Below are 24,562 nucleotides of genomic sequence, written 5' to 3'. Positions count from 1 at the left end.
GAGCTGTGTAAAAACAAAGGAGGGGGGTCAATGTAAATAGTCCGGTTGGCCGTTTCATTAATTGTTCAGCAGTCTGATGGCTTGGGGGTAGAAGCTGTTAAGGAGCCATTTGGACCTAGACTTGGTGCTCTGGGACCACTTGCTGTGCGGTAGCAGAGGACAGTCTATGACTTGGGTGACTGGAGTCACAATTTTTGGGCCTTCCTCTGACACTGCCTACTATACAGGTCCTTGATGGCAGGACGCTTGGCTCGGTGATGTACTGGGCTGTGCGCACTACCCTCTAATGCCTTACGGTCAGATGCCGAGTGGTTGCCATACCAGGCGGTGATGCAACTGGTCAGGATACTCTCGATAATGCAGCTGTAGAACCTTTTGAGGATCTGGGGACCCATGCCAAATCTTTTCAGTCTCCTGAAGGGGAAAATGGGTTGTCGTGCCATCTTCACAACTTTTTTGGTGTGTTTGGATTGTAGGATCTGTACTGTTAGATTTCAGTGCCGCCTTTGCCGCCATTCAATATTATTCTGCAATGTAGAAAACAGTCAAAATAAAGAAACCCTTGAATGAGTAGGTGTTCAAACATTTGACGGGTGCTGTGTCTCTCTCTCTCTCTCTCGATAAACCAAACAATCGACCAGTCGACTAATTGGGGTCAGTCCTTCAATGGTTGTAAATCTGTGTAGCAAGTCCTGAAACTTGACTAGTTTTATCTTGATTATTGTCCAGTCACATGGTCTAGTGCTGCAAAGAAGTACCTAGTTAAGGCTGCTGCTGGCCCAAAACAGAGTTTCACATTTAGCTTTTCATTGTAATCAGAGGGCTAATATCAAAACTATGCATGCCAGTCTCTCTTGGCTAAGAGTTGAGGAAAGACTGACTGCATCACTTCTTGATTTTATAAAAAACATTCATGTGTAGGAAATTCCAAATTGTTTGAATAGTAAACTTGCACACAGCACTGATACACACTTTTCACAGTCCCCAGGTCCAGAACAAATTCAAGGGAACATACAGTATTATACAGAGCCATTATTGCATTTAATTCCCTTCCATCTTAACTACTGCAAGTGAACAGCAAACCTGGTTTCAAAAAACGAACAATGCTTCACCTCATGGCACGCTTCTCCCCCAAGTGACCTACTTGTTGTGTGTATGTACTGACACCTATGTGTTACTGATAGATGCACAATACATGTTAATGTTTTAAAATATATGTAAATTAATGTATTTTTCATTGTGTCGGACCCCTTTAAGACTAGCTGTTGCCATTGGCTAATGGGGATCCTAATAAAAACAAATGGGCAGAATGTCTACTCCTGGTCTGAGGATTGACCTCAGAAATCAGGATAGCTTGGATCAGAGCAAAGAAGTATGATTTCTAGACCTACACATTGGGCTTTGAGTTTCTTTGTCCATCTGTGTGAACTAATAATGAGCTGTCTGTAAACCCTTTGACCCCCTTAAAGGATGTCATATGTGTATGGAGTGCGTTAAGTAAAAGCACAGTTTGCGGAACACATCTGTCTTGTCTTTTAGACTGCTTCTAAGGACAGCCAGTGAGTGGTAGACTTAATTTGAGAGCGTGTGCTAGATCCTGGAAGAAAGATTGTGATGGAACACCTCTCAGCACACCACCCCCGAATACACTATAATGTAACCAGTTTATATTGTGGTGTTTGTTGCATAGCCTACTGTAACATGCAGTACAAACAGGGTGTGCATGTGACTACTGTATTGCAATAAACATCACACACGGGGTCCGTGCTTCCTAAGTGTGTGTTCAATGGAGAGGTGGTGTGTTGAGGGAAACAGAATTGCCTACCCTGTCACAATCCTGCTTCACACTCTGTCAATTGGTGCTAATGTTGATTGAGCTATATTGTTTTCACTTTACCCTACCACAAAGTAAGCTAGCTGTGCTGACACTGACAGGACACCCTAACGTTGTTGTGAGCAGGTTATGTGACCATGAATCAGGTTATGCTGCCCCCCTCTGAGTCTCAGTAGGGGGGCTGGTGTGGCTCAGGGCCATCCTGAGAGAGGCGTTGGCAGCTTGTTTCAGCTTCTTCCATGTTTGTCACAGAGGGGGGAAAACGCTAAAACTGCATTCAGGGACTGACTCTAGGAGTTCATGACGCAGAAGAAGCAACGTTTCTGAGCTACTTTGATGCATGCGGTTATCGCTATGACAACTCTATTGCTGCTGTGATATTTAGGTAATTTATTGTGACAAATGAGGTTGCAAATGACTGGCGTGTCACAGGCCTCTCGTTGAGCAGAAATCAGTCGTTCCAACAAACCACTGTGGTGACATACAGAATATACACTGAACAAAAATATAAACGCAACAATTTCATTGATTTTACAGAGTTACAGTTCATATGAGGAAATGTCAATTGAAATAGATCAATCAATTACATTTTAAAAGGGGCTTTATAAATACTAAAGCCAATGTCACACAGTGCTGTACAGAAACCCAGCCTAAAACCCCAAACAGCAAGCGATGTAGAAGCACGGTGGCTAGGGAAAAACTCCCTAGAAAGGCAGGAACCTAGAGAGGAACCAGGCTCTGATGGGTGGCCAGTCCTCTTCTGGCTTTGCCGGGAGGCAACTATTACAGTACATGGCCAGTGTGTGTGAGGGAGAGAGAGACGAAAACTGCAGGTCCGGGACAAGCAGCACGTCTAGTGAACAGGTCAGGGTTTCTTATCCGCAGGCAGAACAATTTAAATGGGTTCATTAGTCCTTAATCTATGGAATTCACGACTGGGAATACAGATACCTTTTTGTGCATTCATATTGCCATCGATAAAATGCAATTGTATTCGTTGACCATAGTTTATGCCTGCTCATACCATAACCCCACTGCCACCATGGGCTGCTGTTAACAACGTTGACATCAGCAAACGGCTTGCCCACATGACTCCATACACGTGGTCTGTGGTTGTGAAGCCAGTTGGACGTACTGCCAAATCCTCTAAAATGATTTTGGAAGCAGCTTATGGTAGAGAAATGAACATTCAATTCTCCCTCTGACAGGTGCATGCTACTCATGTTGATCACCATCTTGGGAACATAGCTTCCAGGAACATTAACGTTATCAGAACAGCACAAATCATTTCACATCCTCTTCCGTCCGTCTGTTCATTCGGAGCTCAGAAGGGATACCCACGGTCCAGGAGGAACGGCATGCAGTAGTTCCTCCGCTCCACCTTGCTCAGAGCCTGTGGGATCATGATGGAGGTGATGAATGCATTTTAATCTCCACACAAACCAACAGTGCTGCGTCAGCCAGCAGCTGTCCAGAGTCGTGACACACTAGCACTAGTCCCATCGGCCGTGCCTGTGTGTCCTGTAGCCCCCTGTCCCTCCCTCCCCTCACACACACTGCTGAGCCAGTCAAATGGTAATGTTTAGAAATCCCATTCAAAGTGATAGGTCATTGAATGACACACTGGGCTGTAAGGGGGACAGCGGGACAATTTTTTAAAGGCCTTGTTCCCACAGTGTAATATCATATAATCACTGTAGTAGCCTTAATTGAATTGCTCAAGTTGTGGCATGACTCCCATGTTCATTTACTGTCCACCATTAGTGTGTGTGTGAGAGAGACTCGGTCACAAAGATAATAGATTATTCAAAGCCACTTTTGTACTATAGTTGTAGGCTACTCTTACTGATGTCACTTGTGTCCTGTGATAATAACGATGACAACAGGTTTGCGTGCATTTTGTTTTCTGTAATCTGCTATGTCCAATTTCATGTAAATGAAGGTTATAATCAGACAGCATGGCCATTATGTAAAGAAGCAACGGTCTAAACAACCAGTTGTTAAACTTAGTTTCCAGGGTAAGCTGTCAAACTGGAAGGTTGTGTGTGATTACAGATAGATGGTTTGCTGCATATATTGTCAACTTACTTGGGGCCTCTGGTTGTTTTTGAGTGATGTGGTATTTCTCTATGCACACTCACAGGACTCTACACTCTCACACACTGACACTCCAACGCACACACACACAACATGCACGCACATTTATACTGGCTACACGCACTCGCATACAATCATCATTTATGCTGCTGCTACTTCCCCACACTACACCACCGCCACCAGCCTATATTGTTGACACCAGGCAGGATGTGGCCATGGACTGCTTACACCAAATCCTGACTGCCGCCAGCATGATTTGTCGGCCAATCCAATGTTTTTCCACTCTTTAATTTGTCCGGTGTTGGTGATTGCGTGCCCACTGGAGCTGCTTCTTGATTTTATCTGATAGGAGTGGAACCCGGTGTGGGGTCGGTCTTTGTCATGGATGGGCTATTGCAGCAGACAACGAGTTGTGCGTTCCGAGATGCCGTTCTGCACACCACTGTTGTACTGCGCCGTTATTTCCCTGTTTTATATAGTAAGCTACGGCAACGTGACTCACTGTCTGTAGGAGCTAACCATTTTCCTGGACAGGTGCTGTACCTAATTAACTGGCACCTGAGTGGGGCTTCTTTCTAGTGTTATTTTTGTTTTTATTCTACCTTGTTATTTTTAGTACTACATTGAAATTTTAAGAATGGCATTTCAATGTACTTAACTTGATGTGGTGATCTGAGTCCCTATGCCTGAACTTGTGCCCCCCGTACACACGCAGACCACACCCCCCCACACACACCACACCCCCACACACCACACTTACAGGCGATGGATACCTCTCTCCATAGTGGAGGAGAGATGTAGCAGAACAGTCATTCATCTCTTTTCCAGATCTGAGGGTGAGAGAGGCTCCTCAGAGACTTGCACCCACACATTTCTGGAGTTCTGCAGTACTGAACATGCATGCAGAAGCTATGGTACCCTACACATGCACACAACAGCATATTGACTGCTGTGAGCACGTATTCATGTCTATATTGGTACGTTGGTTCTGGTAACCATCGATATTTGTGAAGAGTAGGATGGCAATCCAAGTGCATTGTTCATCTTTCTGGTCCTAGATATTCTAAAATGAGACCAATTACATATCTATTCACATTTGTATTCCGATAATTGTGTATAAGTCAGTCGGCAGGCTCTTTGATGTTAATCTTGATGTACAGCATGTTCACCCCCCCCAAATCAGCATGAGTCTGATCTAAAGGAGGAGAGGGCAGGTGAAGGGGATGGAGGGTGAAGGGGATGGAGGGTGAATGTGAATTGGGAGAATGTCATATGGTCAGATGAAACCAAAATATAACTTTTTGGTAAAAACTCAACTCGTCGTGTTTAGAGGACAAAGAACGCTGAGTTGCATCCAAAGAACACCATACCTACTGTGAAGCATGGGGGTGGAAACATGCTTTGGGGCTGTTTTTCTGCAAAGGGACCAGGACGACTGATCCGTGTAAAGGAAAGAATGAATCGAGCCATGTATCGTGAGATTTTGAGTGTAACGTGGATGAAACGTGGCTGGGTCTTTCAGCATGACAATGATCCCAAAAACACCGCCCGGGCAACGAAGGAGTGGTTTCGTAAGAAGCATTTCAAGGTCCTGGAATGGCCTAGCCAGTCTCCAGATCTCAACCCCATAGAAAATCTTTGGAGGAAGTTGAAAGTCCGTGTTGCCCAGCAACAGCCCCAAAACATCACTGCTCTAGAGGAGATCTGCATGGAGGAATGGGCCAAAATACCAGCAACAGTGTGTGAACCTTGTGAAGACTTACAGAAAACATTTGACCTCTGTCATTGCCAACAAAGGGTATATAACAAAGTATTGAGATAAACTTTTGTTATTGACCAAAGGCTTATTTTTCATCATAATTTGCAAATAAATAAATTAAAAATCCTACAATGTGATTTTCTGGATTTTTTTTCTTCTCATTTTGTCTGTCATAGTTGAAGTGTACCTATGATGAAAATTACAGGCATCACCTTTTTAAGTGTGAGAACTTGCACAATTGGTGGCTGACTAAATACGTTTTTGCCCCACTGTACATGTAGGTAGAGTTATTAAAGTGACTGCAAAGATGATAACAACAGAGTAGCAGCAGTGTAAAAGGGGCAATGCAAATAATCTGGGTGGCCATTTGATTAGATGTTCAGCGGATGGTCAGGCTCACCGTAGTCTTGTAGGTCAAGAGGTTGCTGTGTCATGTTACTAAATCATGCCCCAGGAAGTCTTCCCCCCCAGTATGTCAATGAGACCTCGCCCCTCACCCCAGCTGCCACTTCTCCCACTCCTTTTTAATCATCTGTTTTACGGTCTGTTCTATATGGCATGCAAAGCGGTGTACCCGTTGCCTGGGTCAGACACAGGACAGTGTCTCGAGGCTCCTATTCACAGACGGACAGAGAATTCTCACCCTGGCCGACCTGCCTCACAAAAATTACAAGATCAAACAATGAGGCTACTCCGATCCGAATTGGATCAGTGTTCTCCGGATCCAATGTGTTGCACACTGTCCTCCCAGTCTCTGCAGAGCGCATCAGAGTATAATTATTGTAGGCCTATGTAGACGGGCACGAGTGGTCTTTCAATCACACAGTCGTGAAATGTGTTTTTGAGATCAAAGCGACCCTAGCCTTGTGTGCACATTTGTTGATATTCATTGCAAGTTAGTGAGTTATTTAGCCAGTTGTAGGTCATTTTTGGTCAGCAATGAGAAAATCATGGTGTGCACCATGGGGGAGATTTGCACAGCAAGAAAATAATAACCAGCCAAACTACACTATATTATGAATTTGCTATCTTGCTAGTTAATTATTTAGCTATGTCTTAATGGCATTGTCGTGTCCCATGTCCTAAAATAACTTTCCACCGACACTTGTGTAGAACTGGAAATCGCTGACACGCAGTTGATACTGGTGCACAGTTGATGAAACTAATGCTGCATATTCCCGGTTGTAAAACTATGTCTCTCAGATGCTCAAAATTGGTTAGGATTCTCCTCTATTCAATCCTGGCCAAGTTAAAAAATATATTCTTAGAGTAGCCTAATTGACAAACTCATGCTTTCAAGCTTGCCCATGAACACGGAATATTTTAACCTTACAAATAAATAAACATCTTACTTAGCTACCTTAGCCATTTGATACTTGGTTCATTTAATGAAGGAATTATTTGAAAAAGACAACAGTATTTGGTTGTTGTTGGAACCCCTCGCCAACAGCCAATGAAATTACAGGGCGCCAAATACAAATCAACAAATCTCATAAATCAAATTTCTCAAACATACAAGTATTAGGCACCATTTTAAAGATAAAATTCTCATTTATCCAAGAACAGTGTCTGATTTCAAAAATGCTTTACAGCGAAAGCTCCACAAACGATTGTTAGGTCACCACCAAGTCACAGAAAAACCCAGCCATTTTTCCAGCCAAAGAGAGGAGTCACAAAAAGCACAAATAGAGAGAAAATTAATCACTAACCTTTGATGATCTTCATCAGATGACACTCATAGGACTTCATGTTACATGTATTGTGTATGTTTTATTCGGTAAAGTTCATATTTATATAAAAAAAATCTCATTTTACATTGGCGTGTTACGTTCAGTAGTTCCGAAACATGCAGTGATTTTTGCAGAGAGCCACATGAATTTACAAAAATACTCATTATAAATGTTGATAAATACATGTGTTATACATGGAAATATAGATAAACTTCTCCTTAATGCAACCGCTGTGTCAGAAAAAAAAACTTTACGGAAAAAGCATAATCTGAGTACAGCGCTCAGTCCAAAACAGCCAAAATAAATATCTGCCATGTTGCGCAGTCAATATTAGTCAGAAATAGCATTATAAATATTAACTTACCTTTGATCTTCATCAGAATGTACTCCTAGGAATCCCAGTTCGACAAATGTTTGATTTGTTCCGTAAAGTCCATCAGTTATGTCCAAATAGCTTATTTTGTTAGGGCATTTGGTAAACAAATCCAAATGCGCGTTCAGGTCCAGCCAAACGTCGGACGAAAAGTTCAAAAAGTTATATTACAGGTCGTAGAAACTTGTCAAACTAAGTATAGAATCAATCTTTAGGATGTTTTTATCATAAATGTTCAATAATGTTCCAACCGGAGAATTCCATTGTCTGTAGAAAAGCAATGGAACGAGAGCTACCTCTCATGTGAAATGCGCATGACTGAGAACGAGGCTGCTGCCAGACCCCTTATTCAAACAGCTCTCATCCGGCCCCCCTTCACAGTAGAAGCCTTTCTAAAGACGGTTGACATCTATTGCAAAATGACCCATATCCCACTGTGTATTCGTTAGGTGCTGAGTTCAAAAACTACAAACGTCAGATTTCCCACTTACTGTTTGGATTTTTTTTCTCAGGTTTTTGCCTGCCATATGAGTTATGTTATACACAGACATCATTCAAACAGTTTTAGAAACTTCAGAGTGTTTTCTATCCAATACTAATAATACTATGCATATATTGGCATCTGGGACTGAGTAGGAGGCAGTTTACTCTAGCACGCTATTCATCCCCCTATTCCAAAGAAGTTAATGGTAAATAGCTGTGCTGCTGTAAGGGTCTATGCCTCCTTAATAACCTCTCTGGGATATGTGGGACGCTAGCGTTCCACCTGGCCAAAAGCCAGGGAAAATGCTGAGTGCCAAATTCAAATAAATTACTATAAAAATCTAACTTTCATTAAATCACACATGCAAGATAGCAAATTAAAGCTACACTTGTTATGAATCCAGCCAACATGTCAGATTTCCAAAAGGCTTTTCTGCGATTATCTGAGGATGGCGCCTCCGTAAACAAAGAGAGAAAAGCATATTTCAACCCTGCAGGCGCGACACGAAACACAGGAATAAAAATATAATTCATGACTTTGACGAGCTTCTTTTGTTGGCACTCCAATATGTCCCATAAACATCACAAATGGTCCTTTTGTTCGATTAATTCCATCTATATATATCCAAAATGTCCATTTATTTGGCGTGTTTGATCCAGAAAAACACCGGTTCCAACTTGCGCAACGTGACTACAAAATATCTCAAACTTTGCCAAAACATTTCAAACTACTTTTGTAATACAACTTTAGGTATTTTTTTAACGTAAATCTATACAATTGAAGACTGGATGATCTGTGTTCAATACAGAAGGAAAACAAACTGTAGCTAGCTTTCTGGTCACATGCCTCTATCTAACAGTACACTTCAAGTGACCCTCGTTCAAGATGGCCGTACTTCTTCATTACACAAAGGAAAAACCTCAACCAATTTCTAAAGACTGTTGGCATCCAGTGGAAGTGATAGGATCTACAGGAAGGTCCCTTAGAAATCTGGATTCCCAATGAAAAGAGGGGTTTCGCCTGCTAAATAAGTTGTTATACTCACAGACATGATTCAAACATGATTCCACCATCATGGCTGCCTTGGGTTCGTTGATCCTCCTGTTAGGCTAAGCAGCAGTAGCCTCAGTCTAGGCCTTCCCAGCAGGTGTGACTCGACTGTGGTCCCTGCACAGCAAGTCTGGTCGACCGGAACACGACTGTGACTGAACACTGCTTCCCAAATCCCCCCCTGAGCACCGGAGTGCGCTGAACAATACACAAGTCCTTCAGTGTTAAGTCAATTACCCGCCAATCAAGACTAGTGCTGGAGAAAGTTTTATTTTGGACCTGACTGAGTCTTAAGAGTCAACACACAGGTGGACACACTAGCTCTGGTTTCACCAGTTCTCTCGCATTGTAAGCTGCTGTTAGTTTCTCAGTTCCAGCATGAATAACAGAATTGTCTTGTGTGTTCTTTAGGGCTGACCTCAATTAGTCGACTGGTCGATTGCATTTTTTTTTTTTAATTGAGCATTGTCAAATATGAAAAATGTTTATGCCCTTCTGAGTGGACTAATCCATTGTGCAGGCCGCAGGTATGGCTCACCAGTAGTACATTTATCATTAATTCCCATAATATATAATCTACAACGTTAACTGGCCATCACTGTGGAGCTTCTCAGTCATTTTTTTCTTCATCTCATACAGCAAGTTAACAAAGTCTGTTTTTGCATCCATTTGAGAAGGCCAATTGTTCCTCAACATAGCCTTTTGGATTACCGGAATGAAAGGGGGAAAAATGTAATGCTCTGATCTGGTGAAAATGTCATAAAATTGGCCTACCTGATTTACTACTTATCCCTTGTGCAAAATTGATACAATGATTAAAGTTCCTTGCAGCCAGTGATTTATAGGATATTTGTTTTCATCAGGATATTTTCTACCTATGGGCTGCAATGTTTTTTTTGTTGTTTTTACTGCAATGTTTTTATTTATGTAGGCTATTTTTACATATTGGCAATAAAAGTTACAAATCTAAAAGTAGAATTTTGATTAACCACATTACATTGATTTTGACTTTATTATAAATGAAACTGTTCCATGAAAATGTACATATGAAAATCATAACTGGCATGCAGATCAGAAGAAATGGTAGGATAACTCGGCACTCCAAATAGGAAAGGTTGCCGACCTTGCCTAACTTCGGGAGCAATATATCAGAATCTGCCAAGGCCAGCAGGAGGGTCAGGAACAGGTTTGTTTTATTCTGGTTAGGCTATATTGATCTCTGGCTCCATCTTTAGTAATCGGTCTTCAGTTTTAATTGCAGTTCTTGAAGCATCAGACAACACAGGGCCAATTTTTTTCTGTATAACTATCCCTATTGTTTAGTTGGGAACTGACATGTATTTACATAGATATTTTAAAGTAACCATGCTTGCTCTGGCCTAGAGTTGTGCTACTTGCAGTGACAGACCAGATATGTTTTATCCTTGGAGGTCGTTGTTTGCACGTTTTTTTTCATGTGCATTTGCCTGTTTTATCTGTGATATAAGCGTGTGTGTGTCATAGATGTATGTCAATCATGGCAGGGCCCTGTTATGAATAGAGCTCACATCCCTGTCTACATCACCCAGCTCTCCAGACTGGCTTGAGATTAGATGAGTGACAGCGGTCTGTCCATCCCTAACGGGGTCATTGCTCTTGGGAGGTTCATCTCTCCCTGGTGGAGTTTTGACGAGCACAGTGACGCAGGATGAGCCAGGGACAGGGGGCAGGATGTTATGATCCACACTAACAAGCTACTAATTGGTTGTTAATGTGACAGAGCGGGGTTTGAGTCACAAGGCTATTTTAGCCCACTGAGCTAAGGCCTAGACATTTGAAAACGTAAGTCTATTGAAATCTACTTACACAAAAAGGATTAGGGTCTACCAGGCTTGGGATTGAACTTTAGACTGCATAGGTCTTAAGTCCATACATTTCTTCAATCAGTGATTGGCCTCCATTGGGTAGACTTGCCCATTTGGCTAAGCTTTGAACCCACGCATCATCACCAGTCTCCAAGGCTTTGTGGAGTCAGTTGAGAATCAACTGACTGCTCCAAATAAGTTGAGATTCTTGACAAAAGGTAAAGGTATACTGCACTTGCATCCTTACTGTAGTTCTGTCTCTGAGGATATTTTTTTAATTCAAGCACGCTGCTCTCCCAGAGGTTCGGGGGTTCAAATATCTGTGGTTTCTCATGTTAACAACAATCTCTTAATATTTCATTACTTAATTATTCCTGTAATCAGTCATCGGCCTATTAACGTGCTGTCTGCCAAGGTGGACAAATAGTGGTTGGAGCAGAACCTCATAGGGATGATTTGCGTTCTTATTTTAGAGCCCCTGCTGCAGGCTCACGCTGTAATGGCTGGCGGGCTGGCTGGGTATTTTGGGAGCTAATTTATTGCATCTCTCTCCAGGGGGTGGTGGGGGGAAGGAGGGAGGGGGGGGGGTAAGATATGCACCCAGGGCTCCTTCCCGACTGGTGATTCATCTCCATGCTACATCGGCATGACGTGCCGTTTTTTATTTCACAATTTAATGTGTGTGAAGATGACGCTATTCAGCCGGCACTCGTATACAAGTAAAGTCTATGGGGGAGAAACTCACCCTGAGTGTTTTGTGTAGAGAGAGAAAAGAGCACCGGGTTGGAGGGAGATGAAGAGAGGTCTGTTTTATATCCCCAGTGGCTCATACTGATAAATGGCTGGCCCCAGTCTTCCCACTGACGCACAAATGTCACATCATAAAAAAACAGTACGCACTCTTCCAGTGTCTCTCTCTGACCCCCTGCCTTGCAAAGCACACAATTATACCATGGGGTTTTCCTCCACCACCACCTCGTCCTATCAAGCGGCTAAATTGTGTTCCTAAGTGCATTTGAGCTAAATTGAAGCGGCCTCAATCACAGAGCTGCTATGATTTATTTTCTTTAATTTGAGACGCAATAAAACTGCAAGGTGAGGTCTGTCATTACCTTACCATTACATGCTGTTGGTTAGGGATGTGGCGAGTGGTGTTTTGGATAACTAATTGTCATGCAAAATGGCCACGATTGTCATAATTGTCATTTTGGTTTAATTGTTTTTATTTGTATTGTACTGCATTATAATGCTACAACATATCTAATGGTTTAGCTACGACATATCTAATGGTTTAGCTACGACATATCTAATGGTTTAGCTACGACATATCTAATGGTTTAGCTACGACATACAGTTGAAGATGAAGTTTACATACACCTTAGCCAAATACATTTAAACTCAGTTTTTCACAATTCCTGACATTTAATCCTAGTAAAAATTCCCTGCCTTAGGTCAATTAGGATCACCACTTTATTTTAAGAATGTGAAATGTTAGAATAATAGTAGAGAGAAGGATTTATTCAGCTTTTATTTCCTTCATCACATTCCCAGTGGGTCAGAAGTTTACATACACTCAATTAGTATTTGGTAGCATTGCCTTTTTAAATTGTCAAACGTTTCGGGTAGCCTTCCACAAGCTTCCCACAATGGGTTGGGTGAATTTTGGCCCATTCCTCCTGACACAGCCTGTGTGACTGAGTCAGGTTTGTAAGGCCTCCTTACTCGCGCACACTTTTTCAGTTCTGCCCACAAATGTTCTATAGGACGGATGTCAGGGCTTTGTGATGGCCACTCCAATATCTGGACTTTGTTGTCCTTAAGCCATTTTGCCACAATTTTGGAAGTATGCTCGGGGTCATTGTCCATTTGGAAGACCCATTTGCGACCAAGCTTTAACTTGTGGATATATTGAAGAAACATCTGACAATTTTCCTGCCTCATGACGCCATCTATTTTGTGAAGTGCACCAGTCCCTCCTGCAGCAAAGCATCCCCACAACATGATTCTGCCACCCCCGTGATTCACAGTTGGGATGGTGTTCTTTGGTTTGCAAGCCTCCCCCTTTTTCCTCCAAACATAACAATGGTCATTATGGCCAAAAAGTTATTTTTGTTTCATCAGACCAGAGGACATCTCTCCAAAAGGTATGGTCTTTGTCCCCATGTGCAGTTGCAAACCGTAGTCTGACTTTTTTAAATGCCGGTTTTGGAGCAGTGACATCTTCCTTGCTGAGCGGCCTTTCAGGTTATGTCTATCGGATTCGTTTTACTGTGGATATAGATACCTTTGTACCTGTTTCCTCCAGAATCTTTACAAGGTCCTTTGCTGTTGTTCTGGGATTGATTTGCACTTTTCGCACCAAAGTACGTTCATCTCTAGAAGACAATGCGCCTCCTTCCTGAGCGGTATGACGGCTGTGTGGTCCCATGGTGTTTAGTCTTGCGTACTATTGTTTGCACAGATGAACATGGTACCTTCAGGCATTTGGTTCATCCTTGGAGCAATTTCCAGACTTGTGGAGGTCTACAATCTTTTTATTACTGGCCCAACACTAACACCGTGTGCTCGTAAAATGATTACCAACCTTATACACTTCATGTAAAAATAAGAAACTGCTATTTGGTAAACTATAGCTACTTGAAAATAAATGTCAAAATAAAATGTATGAAGAGTGTTATGATATTTCTTTTAGTTCACGGTATTGCCCATAATTGTGGGCAAAGGCAGCCCCCTTGTGGAATCAAAAAAAGCAGCTTCCTATAGTTCTCTCTGTTTTGCCCAGTTGGCACATGTGAGCTTGATGCACCCCAAGCCAAAGCATCATTGGCTTGTTGTAGTGCAAACCTGCTGTGATTTTGTGTACCTGTCACTCAGGGACTTACCTAAAGATAATGACTTCCTTGTTTTAGTGTAGAGAGAAACCAGTACCCAAACTAACAAGGAGGAATCTGACCTTTTTTCCACTTTGTTTCGCTATGACCTTAGTGTCATTCTCCTTTCGATGCCCATTCAACTCTCATACCGGTCTGTCCACACAAAACGAGTGTTTTGAATGCTGGAGTCAGGGTAACCTCTGTGTGTGTGTGTGTGTGGTGCTGGGGGAAGAATGGAACAACAAAGACCCATTCTGAAGAAGATTCAGTTAGTGAATGAGGGAGAAGTGGAGGGAACAGGTGGTGAATTGTGAAGGAAGAGCAATAAGAGACATCAGTCTCAACTCTAGCCGTTCCAACCTGCTGCCTATCTATCACATCACTGTGTGTGTTCGTGTGTTTTTGCCTGTGGGCCTGATGAGCTGGGAGAGATGACTCCTCTAATCAGTAGATTATTCATGATGATGCTGGACTGGAGGCCTGAGGGAAGGGCACTGTAATCTGCCCAGCACTTCCAATTTGCCGTTTCCCATATGATGCAAAGTGCCCTCTATAGGTTAAAATCCCTTATCGTATGCACTATAGTCTGCCCTGCTATGGAAAAATTTGCATGTATTGATCTCGGATGAAGATTAAGATTCCTAAAAGGTTGTTGCTTTTTTTTCTTCTTAAATCCATTTTCTGCTCATTGATGTTGAGCATCCATTGGATTATTCTCCACAGGAAACTGAGAACAACACTATCTCTTGGAGTACACTGGCACTCCTGGAACTCTTTTCAAGATACAGTGGGCCAAAAAAGTATTTAGTCAGCCACCAATTGTGCAAGTTCTCCCACTTAAAAAGATGAGAGATCTGTAATTTTCATCATAGGTACACTTCAACTATGACAGAGAAAATGAGGGAAAAAAATCCAGAAAATCACATTGTAGGATTATTTATGAATTTATTTGCAAATGATGGTGGAAAATAAGTATTTGGTCAATAACAAAAGTTTATCTCAATACTTTGTAATATACCCTTTGTTGGCAATGACAGAGGTCAAACGTTTTCTGTAAGTCTTCTCAAGGTTTTCACACACTGTTGCTGGTATTTTGGCCCATTCCTCCGTGCAGATCTCCTATAGAGCAGTGATGTTTTGGGGCTGTTGCTGGGCAACACGGACTTTCAACTTCCTCCAAAGATTTTCTATGGGGTCGAGATCTGGAGACTGGCTAGGCTACTCCAGGACCTTGAAATGCTTCTTACAAAGCCACTCCTTCGTTGCCCGGGCAGTGTGTTTGGGATCATTGTCATGCTGAAAGACCCAGCCATGTTTCATCTTCAATGCCCTTGCTGATGGAGGTTTTCACTCAAAATCTCACGATACATGGCACCATTCATTCTTTCCTTTACACGGATCAGTCGTCCTGGTCCCTTTGCAGAAAAACAGCCCCAAAGCATGATGTTTCCACCCCCATGCTTCACAGTAGGTATGGTGTTCTTTGGATGCACTCAGCATTCTTTGTCCTCCAAACACGACGAGTTGAGTTTTTACCAAAAAGTTATATTTTGGTTTCATCTGATCTGATGAAAATTACAGGCCTCTCTCATCTTTTTAAGTGAGAGAACTTGCACAATTGGTGGCTGACTAAATACTTTTTTGCCCCACTGTACCTTTTTGTGTAGTGAAAAGGATGCTGCTGCTATTCAGCTGTGCTGTCTGACTGTTAACAAGCCTCTGCTTATACAATCTTCCTTTTACAGTCTATGGAACTGCAGCTTTTCAGCAGCAGCTAATAGACATCACACCCTGCCCCTTCTCCCACTGCTTTCACTGAAGTTTTTATTTAGCGCCTTAGCTACCAAACGGTCTTCTCTCCAATCCTCATTTAGCTTAATTGCTGCTGAGCCCCGGCCTAGTGAGATAGACAGGGAGATTGTGAGGGAGAGGTGAAGGTAGCTGTAATGAGAAAGGCGTGATGTATTAATCAGGCCTGACTTCTCTCATCCCCTCTAATCTCATCAAGTGGTAGAGCGCTCCCAGTTCCGCCCGGCAACATCTGTGGACTCAAAATGGGGAGTTTATCCACCTGTTAACCAGGTTTTCACCTCGTGACACCGGAGGCAGCAGCACTTTACACAGCAGATGGATGAGGTCTTGGCTGGGTAGCCTCGTCTCCAGTGGTTCACCAGGTGGTTTAGGATTGAAATTACTGCTGGTTTGGTGTTATTTTGGAGTTAAGTGTGTGTTTTGGGTCTAGTTTGGCGGAAGCAGCAGAGGCACCGTGAGAATAGGTTTGTTTGTCTGGATAGTGTGTGTGTGTGTGGAGGCTGGGAATTATTCCGTGCACGAGAGACCTTGTAGTCACATTGTGATTAGAGGCTGTTTTCCTTAGGCTGAGAAATGTACTACAGCGACGCAGCCCACGGAGTCGTTTCATCAATTCCGCCCCGGCCTAATGGCCAATTTAGCCATCAAACGACAGGCGGTGCAGCACTACACGCCTGGTTAATGTTTGAAGAGGAGGCGCCTGAAAATTTGATGAACATTAAGATTGCAATGCCCCATATGGTTTCTCTCTCTCTATACCTCCCTCCTCCTTCGCTGTCCTTTCTCTCTGACTTACCTTCCCTCTGGTTGATTGGTATTGAGCTATTCCCACTTGGTACAGAATGTCTCCCTGTGTAATGTCACCTGCTTGCCTCGTGTCTGCTGTAGGCAGGTCCACATTGGTTATGTAATGATTAGAGCCTTCAGTCCTGTGATCTTGGCTAAGGTTTGAGGGAATGTCCCGTGCTGAAGCCTATTAAAGTAGCTGTACTGCACATCCAGGTTACTAAAGTTCCTTACCCTCAACTTTACTAGGTCACTGTTTGACTCTGAATTCCCCTACACTCAACTTTAGTACACTTACATTTGAGTGTCCTTTCACCTCCCAAGGCGCCTGCCTTATTCCACGTCACTGTCTAGGCTGGTGTCCTGTCTTATTCTACTGGTTGTCTCATGGGGCTCACGAGTGGCGCAGCATCTCAGTGTAGAGTCGTCACTACAATCCCTGGTTCGAATCCAGGCTCTATCACATCTGGCCGTGATTGGGAGTCCCATAAGGCGGCGCACAATTGGATCAGCGTCGTCTGAGTTTGGCCAGGGTAGGCCGTCATTGTAAATAAGAATTTGTTCTCAAGTAACTTGCCTAGTTATATAAATGTTAAATAAAGTAAAAAATCTGATCCTCTCCTCCAATCCACTTTAAAGAGAGAGGCGAGGAAACACGGACTAAAGAAGCAAGGATTCGACTGCTAGTGATGTTTCCAGACACGGTCTAATATGTACTGTCCTGATTCTACCTGCTGTCTCGTTGGCTCCCTTCTGTTTCTCCTTAGGAAGTAGGCAGGCCACAGTAAGGTGATTGACCTGTGACCTTTGGACTTGGTGATTTGGTTGTTCGCTGCAGACTCCAGATCTCAGATGAATTAACAGGTGAACTCACATACAACCAGCAGACACTAGTCTACTAATAATTTGCTCCTTACAGTTGATGGACCCAATTTAACTCCTTCATTGGACATTGACTGCATTCCAGAACCATTCAAAGTGTAAAACGGGCACAAAACAAGAGTGGACTTTGATTACGCATGCTATAAAAACACTACACCTTCCAACAAAAGCAGCAGAGATGAGGTGCTGTCGTTTTATTCAGAGATACTAATAAAAGATCCTGTACATGTCATGATGCCAAATGTTGCTGAGTGCTTTTGATTGTTCATTCCTATTGATGGATTCACCCATGTGTTATTTAATAGATTGTTCCCATTTCTATGACCCAGGGGCCAGGGTGAGGAACCTGATCAGAACTGTTTGGGCTTACTTAACTGCTGGCCCAGGTAACCAGAGCCTTCAGCCTGGGTACTTATTAATATTTGAACAGGGTCCAGCCCAATCAGCTGAAATGCTCTGTAAACATGGAGAGACTGATTTGGGTTATAACCTACTAGTACCACAGTGACAATACAGTGAGCGCTAGGCTAAGTCGCTATCCGTCGCCACCCCATTATGAATTACATTCTAGAGCATGATTTATCAATGTACCCCAAGCCCTTTTATAAAGTGTATAGGAGGTTCGACCCACGTGGAGCATCAACATGCCGCAGTCGGTTCCCAAGCGCTACCCAAACCTGTTTTTCTGGGCTTTTTTGTTGTTGCCTGTATGGTGATGTGATGACAAGTATCATTGTCTGTTTATCCATTGATTTGCCTAACTGTTGGCTGATAGGAGGGATTTTATGAGAGGAGTTGTGAAAGAGTCATCAACAAATATTTTATTTGTCACATGCGCCGAATACAACCGGTACCGTGAAATGCTTACTTACAAGCTCTTAACCAACAATGCAGTTCTAGAAATGGAGTTAAAAAAACATTTACTAAATAAACAAAATTTTAAAAGTAAAATAACAATAACGCGGCCATATAAAGTACCAGTCAAAAGTTGACACACCTACTCATTCCAGGGTTTTTGTTGTTTTTACTATTATATACGTTGTAGAGTAGTACTGAAGGCATCAAAACTATGAAATAACACGTTTCATGTAGTAACCAAAAAAGTGTTAAACAAATCCAAATATATTTGAGATTCTTCAAAGTAGCCTCCCTTTGCCTTGATGACCCAGAGTTACCTCTGCTGCAGAGGACAAGTTCATTAGAGTTACCAGCCCCAGAAATTGCAGCCCAATTAAATGCTTCACATAGTTGAAGTAACAGACACATCTCAACATCAACTGTTCAGAGGAGACTGCGTGAATCAGGCCTTCATGGTCGAAAGGCTGCAAAGAAACTACTACTAAAGGACACCAATAAGAGGAGACTTGCTTGGGCGAAGAAACTCGAGCAATGAACATTAGACTGGTGGAAGTCTGTCCTTTGGTCTGATATTTTTGGTTCCAACCACGGTGTCTTTGAGACGCAGAGTAGGTGAACAGATGATCTTCACATGTGTGGTTCTCACCGCGAAGCATGGAGGAGGATGTTTGGGGGTGCTTTGCTGGTGACACTGTCTGTGATTTATTTAATCGGCATGGCTGCCACAGCATTCTGCAGCGATAGGCCAGTCCAAATAGGTGAAAACCAGATGAGGTATCATTTGTTTTCAACAGGACAATGATCTAACACACCTCCAGGCTGTGTAAGGGTTATTTCACCAAGAAGGAGAGTGATGGAGTGCTACATCAGATGACCTGGCCTCCACAATCACCCGACCTCAACCCAATTGAGATGGTTTGGGAGGAGTTGGACCGCAGAGTGAAGGTAAAGCAGACAACAAGTGCTCAGCATATGTGGGAACTCATTCAAGAGCATTCCAGGTGAAGCTGGTTGAGAGAATGCCAAGAGTGTGCACAGCTGTCAAGGCAAAGGGTGGCTACTTTGAAGAATCTAAAATCCAAAATGTATTTTGATTTGTTTAACAATTTGTTTGGTTACTACATGATTCCATATGTTTCATAGATTGAATGTCTTCACAATTATTCTACAATGTAGAAAATAGCCAAAATAAATAAAAACCCTTGAATGAGTAGGTGTGTCTGAACTTTTGACTGGTACTATATGTCCTGCCCTGCTCACCTTGACTAACCTTCATAAATAGCTCCTGTCAGAATGTGTCTTGTGATTGGTTGTGAGTGTGTGTGTACTCAACCCAGTGGATTATGCCTCCAGAATACACCTTGTGCTTACAGTAAAACGACTCCTGCCAAGTCTGACTGGACTTTGAACGAGCGGCTTTGTCTGTATTGGAGCCAGATCTCAACTTCACTATCTGGATCCAACTAGTGGCAATGCACCTACTGGCCCCCAGAGCAGTGCTAAGGTATGATGCCAGCTATTCTGTTATCCAGCTCTATACTGGCCATTCTGCTCTTGGCTGGGTGCATATCTGGAGGAGCTGGATTACTGAAGCAGTGTGTTAGGGTGTGATATTGTGCTCTTCAGTCTCCTTTGTGTATGAGACGGGAATTGATTTGGACAAATGGCTGCTCATTTACCAACCCTGGCTGGCCAACCCCCTTTGATCTTTGTTGTAAAGTGATTCATCTTCACTGTCTGTTGGTCTGTTTTTAAGAGGAGATAAAAGTAGCACTACTCTTTCAAGATGGCTGTTTGTGATGCGGTGTTGTGAAGGAGATACTCTTTTATAGCTAGCATCCTGCAAGTTTTTTTTATGTAGTATGTGCACGCACACAGTCTGATCTGTAATCTATTTCTACCATTCCTCTTTCTCTGTTGCTCTTTGACTGCTTTCTCTTTCATCTCCCAACCTTTCCCCCCTCCCCCACTCTGCCTTCCTTGTCTTTAGCCATCCTTTTTTCCTCTCTTTACTCTCTGATCTGTCGCATGATTGCCTTTTCTACTCACTTCCTGGTGATGGAGTGAATGGAACCTCCAGTGGTAAAACGTATCTCTTTTGTCTCACTCCACCTCCACATTTCTCTCCCTCTTTCTCTTAATTTCAGTGAATCATGCTGCCTTCTCTGTAAGGGACTGTGCTTTTGACAGTTGTGAAGCAAAGGTTGTAGCTAGCTAGTTGACTGATGTGTGTGTGTGTGGTGAGGGTTGAAATTGACCGGAATGTAGAAACAGTGGCGTTAAGGGTTTCCAGCCTGTGCTCGGTGCTGTCCTGCTCTGCTCAGACGAGGGGAGGTCTTCTGTCTAACACAGAGGTCATACACACACACACACACAGCTGCTGTCACTCAACAGGAGCCTACGTCAAAACAAAGCAGAAACAACAGGTTATAGTGTCCTAATGTGTGCTCTCTTACGCAAACTTTTTTTTTATACAGAATGTATTAGCAGGTGGTCGTAGAATCTCTGTGTGTGTGGTATAGAGACTTGACTGGACTCTACAGCTTGTGATTTAAGCCACTCCAGATTGAGACAAGGGCATGGTGAGAGGAATGCCGCTCTGAAGTGTGGGTAGGAGCAGATATGGTGGGAAGGCTTTCTTGTCTCTCAGGGGAGAAACATGAGAGGGAAAGGGGGATGGATAGGCACTGAGAAGGCTAGAGAAGAGGCGGGCATGGTTGCAAAGCTGAACAGTGAGAAGGTTAGGTGGGAGAGGGCTGACATGTTGTTGATATGAACAAGTATGTCATGTTCTCTCCATACTTGTAAGGTTATGTGTCTGTGAGAGGAGGAGTAACATGATACAGCTCTCCCACCATCATTGAGCCCTCCCTCTTTCTCCCTTAGTTTCCCTCTATTCAGTCTCTCCTACTGAAGGAACACTACAGAGCATTCTCTCTTTCCCTCACTCCTAATGAGGCTGCCTCCGCAGCAACCAGCAAAGTACAGTCCAGCCAAGGTTGCTTTCCGCTCTGAGTTCTGGAAGGTTTGGTCAGTGGCATGTCCACAGAACCTTTACCCAAAAACAACTGCTCTGATTCTCTACTCTCTATTCACTTCTCATTTTTCGTCGTCCTCAGGACTGGCCTATTGCATCAGTCACTTAGTCAGTGAGGGACTGTTTACCAGTCTCTTTGTTCTCTTTCCTGCTCTTTTGCTTTGTTCCATCGCTCCACTTGAAGCACAGAGCGAAAGAGAGACTGGGGTGTTTTCTAATAGTTGGGAAAGACTTTCTGTGGCCTTATGCTTAGCCACCTCCCTCGCTCATCCCCCCTTTCTCCTTGCAGTGGCTGTTTTCCTGTCGTAGCTGGGAACTGACTGAGGCAAGACTGTTTTCCTGTTGTGGCGTCACTTACTGACATTTCTATTCTATTTCTCGCTTTCTGTATTTCTCTCTCGATCCACTATTCTGGCCACAGTTGGACAAGGCTTTTAGGATTTCCTCTCTCCTCTAGTGTTTGCGTACACATTGCCTTGAGTCGTGAGAAATCTAATTGCTGACACCAGCTTGACCTTGGATATCGCATGGTAAGAAGTTCCTCTCATTCTGTTTCTTTCTCCATGTTGGCGCTTGCTCTCCCTCGCTCGCTCTCCTCGTCTTTCTCTGTCTCGCTTTGTCTCTAGTTCTCTGTGTGTGGCACAGTTGTGTTCAAGCAATGTTGTGCTAGCATGTTATAGGGACTCAGTATGGGAAATATAAAATGAAGGGAGCTGTGTGATACTCTAGCATTCCCCAGCTGTTTGGCACACAGAGAGCAAGAGAAGCCATTTCCTGTAGGTTTGGGGTTGTACAAGTCTGGAGAGTAGGAGAGTCACTGTCTTTTCTGTCCTGTGAGATGACGTGCGCTGCTTTTTTAACAGTAAGCAGTAAAGCACACTCATTATCAGGATGTTATGCTCTGTCTTGAAGTATTGGATTTCATCTTGGCTCTCTCACTGTAACAGTATCTTATGGTTTGTTGCCGTACTTGCACTATGGTAGTGGAGTATTATTCAGTCTCACAGTAAATCCCTCAGTGTTGTATTTTTAAGTTCCTGTTAGAGCAAGTAATATTTGTGTTAGGTTGAGTGTGTACGACTAGTGATGTGCTCACCCTATCACTAACGCAGTTCGTTCACACCTCGGTGTGTGTCCGCTAGTCCTGGCTCAGATAGACTGGATCACTAAAATAGCTCAAACTCTGTCCACCTTTTGTGTGACATTGGAGTTATCCTCAGAATCTCACATTAATAAGTGTAACCCCTCATCTTCCAATACGCCCACATATCACTGGTGTTTTCCCCTCTGCTCAATAGTCATCTCTAGAGAGGTTTTTCTCCCGTGGAGTTGTATTGATCCCCGGCCAGCCAATGGCCCACGACACAGACAACAACACAATGCAATGGGAAACGATTTACTCTTGAGTTAGGACTGTGTGACGGGCATCTGCTGCTCCACAAAGCACATGAGATGGAGGGGAGGAACAGGGGAGGGAGGGAGGCACAACAATCTTGGCGCCAAGGGATAGCACGTGGCTGAGAGAAAGGCGTGCTAAGGGGACAGATATGATAGGATGTATGGGAACAAAGGGTTGCTAGCAAAGACATGCACGGTTTTAAAATCCACTTAGAATCAGATAATCTGCTATTTATTAGCTGTATAACTCAGATGGTGTGCATGTGGAAAACTGCATGTCTGTGCATGTGTCGGTTCAAAGCTGCTGTCACTCGTTTGATCTTGTCTGCTATAATGCGCCTGCAAGGCATGTATGAGTCTCTGTGTGGCCTTGTATTGTCCTGCCAGTCTCTGTATTTGCTATGCTAACAACGACACTGCCAACGCCAGCCAGCTCTTCTCACCTATACTAACAGAGGAGAGGTGTACCAGAATAACTAGTGATGTTCATATTCCTCTGATTTCTCTACTTTGCTCATCATCCCTGCCTCCTGTACCCATCTCTTCCCCCTTCCTGTAATCTCCCTCCTCTCGCCTCTGTTCATCACTCCAGATTTCCTCCATTAAGGTATGGACACTTCAAATTAAATCAAATGTTATTAGTCACATGCGACAAATACAACCGGTGTAGACTTTACAGTAAAATGCTTACTTACGAGCCCCTAACCAACAATGCAGTTTAAAAAAAAAAGTTTTAAATAAAAGTAACGAGTTATTAAAGAGCAGCAGTAAAATAACAATAGAGAGACTATAGACGGGGGGTACCGGTACAGAGTCAATGTGCGGGGGCATCTGTTGAGGTAATATGTACATGTAAGTAGAGTTATTAAAGTGACTATGCATAGATGATACGAGTAGCAGCTGTGTTAAAGGAGGGGGGTGGTACAATGCAAATAGTCTGGGTAGCCATTTGATTACATGTTCAGGAGTCTTATGGCTTGGGGGTGGAAGCTGTTTAGAAGCCTCTTGGACCTAGATTTGGCGCTCCGGTACCGCTTGCCATACGGTAACTGTCTATGGCTAGGATGGCTGAAGTCTTTGACAATTTTTAGGTCCTTCCTCTGACACTGCCTGGTATAGAGGTCTTGGATGGCAGGAAGCTTGGCCCTGGTGATGTACTGGGCCATACGCACTACCCTCTGTAGTGCCTTGCGGTTGGAGGCCGAGCAGTTGCCATACCAGGCATTGATGCATCCAGTCAGGATGCTCTCGATGGTGCAGCTGCAGAACCTTTTTGAGGATCTGAGGACCTATGCCAGATCCTTTCAGTCTCCTGAGGGGGAATAGGTTTTGTTGTGCTTGCTTCACAACTGTCTTGGTGTGCCTGGACCATGTTAGTTAGTTTGTTGGTGATGTGGACACCAAGGAACTTGAAGCTCTCAACCAGCTCCACTACAGCCACGTCGATGAGAATGGTGGCGTGCTTGGTCCTCTTTTTCCTGTAGTCCACAATCATCTCCTTTGTCTTGATCATGTTGAGGGAGAGTTTGTTATCCTGGCACCATGCAGCCAGGTCTCAGCCTATAGGGAGGTGGTCAGTCTCGTCGTTGTCGGTGAGTGAACAGGGAGTACAGGAGGGGCTGAGCACGCACCCCTGAGGGGCCCCTGTGAGGATCCCTGGGAGGATCAGCGTGGCAGATGTGTTGTTACCTACCCTTATCACCTGGGGGCGGCCTGTTGGGATGTCCAGGATCCAGTTGCAGAGG

General features: G+C 43.5%; 1 protein-coding gene across 3 annotated transcripts in view; it reads left to right on the top strand.

The window, feature by feature from the left end:
- Positions 1-24,562, top strand: part of LOC110507935 (SPRY domain-containing SOCS box protein 4) — a 41,012-nt gene that overhangs the window by 2,310 nt on the left and 14,140 nt on the right. Inside the window, exon 2 of one of the 3 annotated variants that reach the window (XM_036965431.1) lies at positions 17,410-17,506. The exons of 1 other annotated variant lie outside the window; for it this stretch is intronic. The gene's annotated coding sequence lies outside the window, so the exon portion shown is untranslated. Of the gene's footprint in view, positions 1-17,409; positions 17,507-21,715; positions 21,950-24,562 lie in introns of those variants that run through there. One more of the 3 variants, XM_021588357.2, reaches the window with a different exon arrangement.

The sequence above is a fragment of the Oncorhynchus mykiss genome, chromosome 27 (genome assembly GCF_013265735.2).
Source record: "Oncorhynchus mykiss isolate Arlee chromosome 27, USDA_OmykA_1.1, whole genome shotgun sequence".
Classification (NCBI taxonomy): Eukaryota; Metazoa; Chordata; class Actinopteri; order Salmoniformes; family Salmonidae; genus Oncorhynchus; species Oncorhynchus mykiss.
Note: the sequence above shows the minus strand (reverse complement) of the source record. Positions and strands in the feature narration are given on the sequence as shown.